Genomic DNA, 10258 nt, shown 5'->3' with positions numbered 1-10258 from the left:
TATATATATATCCTTACTCGATTATTTTTAACATGAGTCCAACCTATTTCTTAGAGGAACATGTTAGCAGTGTGTATTTAATTATTTTGACACAAATATCCTTACTTGGTTAAGTCAAGTTAAGTTTTCTAGCAGGACTATTTTAATAAATAGCTTTAAATTAGACTATCATTCCACCCTAACCCTCCAAACCCATCTCTTCCTCCACATAGTGCATAAGAAGTCGTCCACCCAATCCCAAACCTCTCCATCCTCCTACATAGATCCTGGTCATTATCAACTCCTTCCACCTTCAAATCCCAAATTGTCCACCAAGTTCCAGGTTGTCATCTGTTGGAAGAAAAGAAAGAAAGTATGATTTTAACAAATTAAGGGAAAAAGTAATCAATTATCGAGAGATGAAAAAAAGGAGAAAATGAAAAATACTTCATATTATGTTATTTCATGTACAATGTCTTTTATAACAGGAATAATTGTATGTTTAACTGATTATACACACTATTAATCGAGTAACAAAACTAGATAAATGAATTACACTATTATAAACACTCTCCCTTAATTCATACTAGCTAGACTAATGACTCCAATCTTGTGTCTAAGTTCTTCAAACCTTCCCTTCTTCAATGGTTTGGTAAACACATGAGCCAATTGGTTTTCTAAAGTTGAGAATTCCAACTTTATCTTTCATTTGGTTACTTAATCTCTAATGTAGTAAAATCTAGTCTCTATGTCTTTGATTCTTCCATGAGCCACAAGATTTATTCCCAAGTTAATGGCAGATTTGTTGTCCATCATCATTTGCATTGCTTCTTCTATTTTTAGTCTTAGATCTTCCATCAAGGCATCTAACCACACAGTTAGGCAAGCACTCATTCTAGCTGCAATATACTCAGGTTCATATGAGGATAAGGCAACTACATCCTGCTTCTTAGAACATCAACTCACAAGAGCATTGCCTACATGGAATAAGTAACCAATTGTGCTCTTCCCATCTGATTTGTCACCACACCAATCTGCATCAAAGTAGCCAATCAACCTGTTGATGCTTCTGTTTGAACTTGCAGGATACATAATCCCATAGCCAGTTCCTTTCAAGTACCTTAACAATCTCTTCACTACACCTAAGGGTTAGTTTGGGAGTTGGATTTTGGAGGGGAAGGAAGGGAAAATGAAGGCTTGAGAGCCATGAAATACAATTGAGACTCCATAAACCTGCTTACTAATCCAACTCCATATGTGATGTCAGGCCTTAAATGGCACACATACCTCAATGACCCTATCATTTTCCTAAACAATGTCTTATTCACTTCTTGATCTGTTTCTCCTTGGCATACCCAATTCCAGCCTCAGCAGGGATTGCTACTGGATTGCAGTTCATCATTTGAAACCTCTGCAATACATCAAAAGTATACTTACTTTGGTGCATGAAGATTCCCTGCTTAGTTCTATTGAATTCTATTCCTAGGAAATAAGACAATTCTCCTAGATATGTTATCTCAAATTCAACCTACATCTCATGCTTGAAGTTTTGGATATTCTTGAGTTCTCCACCAGTTATGAGAATGTCATTAACATATAGGCATAGTATGGGAAGGTCTGTTGTGTAATGCCTCAAAAATCACTTCATAAATAATGTAATTAATATCTTATAAAGAACGATAAAATTTTCTTCTTCTTTTATGTAATATATAAATCACAAATTGTTTTCCTTATATCCGTTCCTTTTTCAAGACTTCAAATTTTTATAAACTGCGGAAAGTAAATAATTGATACCTAATGGTAATTGAAAATGGTACTACACTTTTCTCAATGCTTTTCATTAAAAAAAGACTTGACCCCACAACACACAACAAGGTGCTGCTTGGTCCAGTACAATGTGGTTACAAAATACAAGGTGAAATCTAATCATCGCCTAAACTGAAAACTGTAAAGTAAAAGTAAGCTGATGGCGTCAATATTACAAAAGTACCCTAATGTTGAAAGATGTTTTTTCTACTGTTTGTTTTATTGATGCAACAAGTTTTTGATTTATTTATTTAATGACAGGTCGATTTTATACTCGCCATCTCAGCTTTGTTGGAATGAAAAACTTAGCTTTATTGAAAAACTTAGCTTTATTGAATTATTAACAATTTCATATCAGCTTGGCTTTGTTGGAATAAATTCCAACACTGACATAATAATATGAATTTAGCAATTTAACACAAATGATAATGATTGATATTTATTTTTGTTTTCCTTTATTAACCAAACTACTTCCTTATGGAAGTTGGTAAAGAAGAAATAAATAAAGCAATAAAATTATAATTTAACCGTACCACTTCTTTCAAAGGGTTGGTATAAAGAATAAAGAATAAAACAATAAATAAATGTTAGTTGTGGAAATGTAAATGATAGAAAATAAATGTTAATTGCGGAAAGTAATTGACAGAAAGTAAAAGTTAGTAGTTAGATCACTCATTATAATTGTGTATCTTTTCGTTTCACAAAGATACAATTTATGAATTAAATTGCACTTTGATTCAAGGTTTCTTTCTTTGTCAACAAATAAAATTTAAAAGTTAACATTTTATTATTTTACATTTGCATCTCTTTCAAAATTCAATTGTAGTATAGTATAGGGTGAAGTCGAACCACAAGGAATTGCCTAATAGAAACGTACTAATACTTTGTATCTTTTATCAAAAGTAATAAACTAACACCTAAAAGTTTGTTTTGTGATTTTATGAACTAAGAAACATGAAAAAGTAAAGAACTAACTATTTACAAATTCAAGAAGTGAAAATTGATTTACAAGATGAAATTATTTCTTGACTCAAATGATTTTGAAAACATTACAAGTTATGTGTTATACTTTCGGTTAATTCCACACACCATTTCTAAATCCTTCATCTAGTGTCCTAGAATGATAAGATGACATTCAAACCTTATCAAATACACTAAATGATAGTTAAGTGCCACTCGTCGGAGTAGGTTGTCACACCCAACTTCAGGCTCCATTAACATCAATTAGCCTTCAACATAAGTTGCTTAAAATAGATGCTTGATGTGGCAAGTGAACTAAGGTGTAGGTTATAATTTTTAGTTCACTTGTCAACACTTTAAGAAGAAGCATTTTTTGTAAAGAACTTCTTAAAGAATCTAAACTTAACCAAAAATTAATAACGTGAATGCATTAAAATCAAAATACGATACAAATGAAAAGAAGAAATAACCTTACACCATAATCCAAATCAATATGTAGGAGCATGAGCCATCTATCTAAGGATGAGATGCTTTTGATTTCAAATGACGTTACAAAATCATGCTTTTGTACCTCATTGGCCAACTCCATTCCCTTTGAATTTCTATGAACTAAAAGCCTAAAAACAGCCTAAGAACACTTTCAACTGAGAGAGAACAAAAAATGAGAAGAAAAATGGGATGTACAATGATTCTTCTTTCCTTTGAGGTGCATCCTTTTTATAGGCCTTCTTGGACCTTGCTGAGCTGCTTGTTTCCACCACCAAGCTGCTGACCAAACCCTTCAGCATGGGTTTGGTCACTTGGCCAAGCAGCTTAGTCACCTGGTTGAGCTAACTCATCGAAGCTATGGTGGGCTACTTGGCTCAGGTATTGTGAGCTATCTCTAAAAAGCCTATGGAGGATACTAGGATTGAGGTCATGCATGATGTCATAGTTACTTGATGGCTAAGTCAACTTGACTAAGTTGCTGGGTGCACACCGCTAAGTGCCCATGTGGCACCGCTAAGCTGTCTGCTTGAGCAACTTTGACCGTGCTGGTGGTGATTTGGCTTGGTGCTTGCTGACCTGGTCATGTGTGTGGTTCCACGCATGGCGATCCAGGTGCTCTGCTAAGCTGTCTGCTTAAGCAGGTTGGCTTGTGCCAGGCTTATGTTCTGACCGTGCCAAGTTGGTTCTAACCGTGTAATTTTGGTCTGACCGTGCCAAGTTGGTTCTAACCATGTAATTTTGGTCTGACCGTGCCAAGTTGGTTCTAACCGTGTAATTTTGGTCTAACCGTGCCAGGTTGGTATCCAGGTCACGCTAGGCGTGGGTTTGGTCCAAGCCAAGCTGTTTAGTGAGTAGCTTCATGTTGACTCCACATAGGCTAAATTTTGATGAGTCATGCTTATGTGTTGAGCATTTTGGCCTATTTTGAGCACTTTGTATGCCTTTGATAAATTCTACTCTTTGCTATCTAAATCCTACAAAATATAGTACAAAAAATATAAAAAGCATATATACAAGATTGTGATATTTTATCCACAACGTGTTGAATTAAGTTGATTTTACATTTTTTGCATAGGATAAGTGCCATGAAAAATGTATGCAAATTAGTTATTTTTGGCACTTATCACCTACATAGGTATCACTATTCCAAAAAGAAAAAGAAAAGAAGCAACTCATAGCGGCTAGCTCCAAGAATAGCGGGGTACTAGAGCACTCGCTCGGATCCTCCTCAAACTCTGAGTCCGATGAGAGGTCTACTACCTTCATAGAGTCCTCTATGTAGACTAACTCCACACAGTCGTCGTCATCATTAACCTCACCCTATCAAATGGTAGCTGCTCTGGCAGGGCACCTCAAATCGTCCCTCCTTGATCCCATAGAGCTTGCCTCATCCTTCCAACTCATTCGCCTTCATGACAGTCCTGCAACATTGCTAGCCCTGATGGCCTCTTCAACATATTCCGACGATCGCCTCCCCTTTCACGGAGCCGGGGAGGAATGGTCATCACAAGATCCCTCAGAGAACCAAGGTCCGACAACAGCTGGTCTATACAAAGTCATAGACTGGATAGATGGATCAGCAGGTACGAGCCTCATGCCCAGTAAGGTGAAGGAAGTCTCTCTAACGACATGGTGTGCTAGAAAGCGCATAATAGAGTCCTCACACACAAGCTCCAGCTATAGGTCACATGGGCCGGTGTAGGTGTATCGCTCTTCATCAACTCTCCAAGTCCCCTATTGGGACATCGTGAATCGGTAATTCCAAATTATTACCGATCGGTCTATCTGAACAATGATGTATTCAAGTACACAAGAAAGAAAGAGAGGGAGTAAAACATCTAATAAATACTCTTCACTGACGAAAAACAAATACAAATATAACATGTTATCATACACGTATGTGCCGATGATGAATGATGCTTGTAACTCAAGATTTGGGAATAAATATCCACGAGTACAATATATGAATGCTATGTTTGGTTCATCCATCCTTACGCCAATATCCTCCCAATAAACTATTCGGAAATAACCGAGTGTACTGGTCCCATAACAACCCGATTTGAACGCACCAAATTCTTTCCTTGCAATGATATGTGATTGATCTGTTCCAACAGAAATGTCCATTTCAGGACAGTGTCGTATCAAACATTTTTTGAGCATCCTTCTCATCGATCCTGATTGCAAAGAGGTTTGTTAGAGATTGTCTAGTTGGCGATGTAAGAACTGTCTGATCCAACAAAATACCTCATCCAGGAATACAGGGGACTCGTCTCACCTAGACCCTCCCTCAAGGCTTTGCTAACGCATCACCGCCATCACAGACCTTCTCAAAATCTCAGGGCTCGTTCGTCTCCCGAAATTTTATTCTCCATTACTTCATTATTCATAATGAATATGCACACTAATCGAGGTTAGCAGATTATATATTTTAAGCATTCTTTTATAACGATCGACCTAGCCTAGGACATCTCCCATCACGAATGCTTCTAGTGGGACTTGATCTTAACATTTTATGCAACAGAGAAAAACCTCATCTCCACTACGAACCATCTCTGAATCACCCTGGACGGCCCAATGGTCAAGTCTCTTACGATCAGACGGTCTCGCTGCGTTGGAATAACATAACACTTTTGGGCCTAGCCCTTAACGATGTAACTTTTAGAACTTATTAGTTTGGTTAGACAAATTTCTTGTCCAAACTCCAAAGAATCTAGTGTAATTGTTCTTTCTTACGAAGTTTGTATATTTGAGGTGCATTATCCCTAATGAAGGAGTTTTATAGGTTTCATTGAAGAGGAATGCGATTGAGGAAATTGGAAATTGAAGAAAAATGAAACCTTGATAGAAAAGTTATCATTGGACTCTCGCCCAAGCGAGAGCTAGCGCTCAAGCGATAAAACAAGCCAATCCTCATGGAGACCTCTCGTCCAAGCAAGGTCTAGCGCTGAAGCGATAAAAATAAAACAATCCTCTTGGAGACCTCTCGCTCGAGTGAGGTCTGGCACTCAAGCAATGAAAATAAGCAATCCTCTTGGAGACCTCTCGTCCAAGCGAGAGCTGTCGCTCAAGCGATAAAAATAAGCCAATCCTCTTGACAACCTTTCACTTAAGCGAGAGCTGACGCTTAAGCGACACAAGATTGAAAACAATATAATTCTCCTATCTTACGGAAAGGTTTCCTCACACAAATTCTCACTCCTATTGAGGGGAATCCTAGATTTCAAGATCACTTCCCCATTGCTAGCACATGTTTTGAGGTCTTGAGATCAAACAAACAGTTCATACATATAAGCAACTAGAATAGTTATTTGATAATGTTCATCCATGGATAACCATAGCATTACTCCACACATAGACATAACTTAAATGATATAGCTTAAGAAACCACACATACTTAATCCAAACAAACAAACAATTGATTAAGTACATGATTTCTTAGTACCTAAGACAACTCCTTAACTTGTGAGGGAGATTAGGAGATCCTGATGTCATATCCTGACACCATTGTGTCACAGTGTTTTATGCCTCACCTGAGTATTTCGTGCAAATTGTTTCCTCGACATCAAGTGAAAGTAAGGTGTTCGGTCTCGTCTCAAAATCTTCATCACGACAACAACCAATATATACACTAATTAAAATACTTGATAATTACAATTCTTACATAGTGACACTTTATAAAAAAACAGAACTTTTAATCTAATATGAATTTAATCACTTTCATCCATCCGATTCAAGATTAAATATTCTTAAATCATCATTTATTATTGAAAGTCTTAAAAAAACACTTTAAAATAAAACTCTAAAAAAACTTTTACTTTTGAATTAAGACGTTCTTACTAAGATCAACATCTTAAAGTAAGATTATTAAGTTAAACTTACCCTTTTAAAGTAAGTCAACTTAAATAAAAATCAACACGTTAATTAAGACTTTTTAGGTCACACTTATCACTTCAATGTAAGCTAATTTAGCCAAAGTCAATACTTTTAAATCAAAACTTTATAAGTCAAACTTACTACTTTAAAGTAAGCTTATCTTAACAACGTCCACACTTTAACTAATTTACTATCCATGACTTCATAACACTCTAAGTTTATAATGTCAAGATTTTAATAAGTCATCTTTTATCCCAAATCATTACTTTAACTTGAAAATCAAAGGATAAAATTTACTAATTAAATCCTTAACACATAATACTTTAAAACAACACCTTTTCAACAAAAAACTCATCATTTTCCTTAATATGGTTCACAACTTCACCAATGTGTCCAAGGGATGTCATCAGTCAACATTACATTCTAGGTAATCACATGGCTTTTTAGTGTTAATAACACATCCATTAAGCACACTAACAACACTATTTTAACACTTTAAAACACACTTAAACTCATAAACATTTTGGATTTCAAAAATAGAAAATAAACTCTTCCCAGACATTCAAACACATTAAATGTTCATTTGATGTACAAATTATCACCTTTAAACACATTCAAACACCAATATTAATTTTTTCCAGCATTAAAACAGAAAAATAAACTATTCTAAACTTGTCCAAGAATATAGTTTTTCAATCCAAAAACAAGGGAAAAGATTCAAGTTTTACATAATTCAAAAATCTTTAAAGGTTCACTTGATTTCATTATCATTCCCTTTAACGATGACCAACAAAAATACTTAAAAAATACATAAACTCAATCCCATGAACAACATACTAAGAGATGATAAGTATCTCATGGTGTATGTGTGAGATATTGAGAAGAAAAGAAGAGAAAATTCCCTGAAATTTCCTTAAGGATGCTTATGGTCAAAGAGAGATAACGAGGAGAGAAAATTGAGCTCCCAGAAGGTCAATGGGTTCTCATTTTAAGGATGGAAAACCTGAATTGGGATTGTCAAGGTGGATGAGTCAAAGCATGATGGTGTAAGAGGTTAGGGTGAGTGAATAGTGAGATATGAAACAATTTGCTTTTACTTGATTGACAAACAATTGACTCATGATGTGACCAATACTCCAACTTGATTGATATGACGAGATTTCATGATTAATGTCGTTCCCAAGTATTGTTGGGTAACTTCGTCTGGGGATGCATGATCTCCCGATTTAAGCTTTTCTCTCGCAACGCCTAAACTTGAATTTGAAGGTGAAAAATATCAAGAGAAGATAGGTTACGGACAAAATCGGTGTCTATTTTGACTCTAAATAAGATTTCAAAGTCAAAGAAAAAAATCGGAATTTGACTCCAAGTTACGGAACTCAAAATCACGTTTTCTCTGGTCGAAACTCAGCAAAACGGCCCGAAATCATCTCAGCGTCTTTTATTCTCCAAAAATCTTGAAAAGTTAAGGTAAGCAAGAAAACCATAATACAAGACTAAAACACAACTGAGGTTTAGCCTAAAACAATGCCGATTAATTTCTAGAATTAATCCGTTAATAGTTAATTAGTGAATTAAACGTGAACATAAAAAACACGGTGTTACATGTGGTGTGCTTTCCCTTCAGATATACACCATGTTCATTTATGCAATTTTTGAATCCTAGTTGTAACAAGAAAGCATATATTCTTTTGATCCATGCTCTCAGAGCTTGCTTCAACTCATAGAGAGCCTTATGCAACTTGTACACCATTTTCTCTTTGCCTTTAGCTTCAAAACCTAGCGGTTGAGTCAAACATATATTCTTATCTGTGGTTCCATTATGAAATGATGACTTCAAATCCATTTGATAGATCTCCTAACCATTGTAGATAGCTAGGCTGATCATAAGTATTATTGTCTTATTCCTAGCAACAAGTGCAAATACCTCATCATAGTTAAATCCATGCTTTTAAAAGAAACCATTTGCTACCAAACTGGCTTTATGTTTGGAGACTTCACCATTTGGATTCAGTTTGGTCTTAAAAACCTTTTTCACAACTATAGCCTTCTTTCCACTTGGTTGATTTGTTAAGGTCCATGATTTGTTTCTCTCAATCGATCTTAACTCATCTTCCATAGCTTCAATCCAGTGTGATTGTCTTAGAGCATCCTCCAAGCTTAGTGGTTCCATTTATGCCAAAAAGGCCATGCATACAAAATCACCTGCTGTTGTGATTATAGAGTCTGAAAAACTTCATAGTCCTTGAGCCTGGATGATGGTTGTCTCATCCTTTGAGATGTCATTGTGGTGCTTGAATGTTGAACCTCAATAAGGTCATCTCCTCCAACTAAGTCATCTTCACCAATGTTATCCATCCTCACTTCACTTTCTCCAGGTTGCAGCCTAATCTCATCAAGTTGCAGCCTTGTTTTAACACCAGGATTATTATCTTCCTGGTTCCATCTCTAGCTTTGACTTTCATCAAACCTCAGATTCCTACAAATCATGAACTTATGAATTAGAGGGTCAAGAACTCTGTATGCACCATTAGCGTGATAACTCAAGAATATCAACTTCTCACCCCTATTTCTTCTCCTTTGCCTTTTTTTCTTGATATATATTAATTGATGATTATGATTAAAAGTTAATTATTGTTCATATGACCACTTCATTGATGATTATCATTAAAAGTTAATTATTGTCAACTTGGATCATTTATTTTAATCTTGATCATTCAAATAAAATCAAATAATCCATATTAACTTATTCTTATCATATATTCTCATTTCTCACAATAATAATTGTTGCCAGATACTTACTATATATAAGTAATTCATCAATTAAATAAATCCAAATGACATTGTTGGATTATATAACAAAATAAACTCATGTTACATCATTACTTGTTATATGTCACCTTCTCCTTTATTCTTTCTCTCCTCAATGGTACCATGGTAATAACATGTAACTTCTCATGCTATATTTTTCAAATCTTGATTATAGTAATAATTTAATAAATAATTATTACATTTCTGATGGACACACCTTAAATTGCATTTACATTGTTATTGAGATTCGTGACTTTCTCTTTGTCTTCCAACAATTTTTCTCTTCCAACAATGTTCTTTTTCTCTGGTTTCCTTTTATTTCATTATGTCTCTTTATTAT

This window comes from Lupinus angustifolius, chromosome LG10, assembly GCF_001865875.1.
Source record: "Lupinus angustifolius cultivar Tanjil chromosome LG10, LupAngTanjil_v1.0, whole genome shotgun sequence".
In the NCBI taxonomy this organism is placed as follows: Eukaryota; Viridiplantae; Streptophyta; class Magnoliopsida; order Fabales; family Fabaceae; genus Lupinus; species Lupinus angustifolius.
This window is presented reverse-complemented; position numbering follows the sequence as displayed.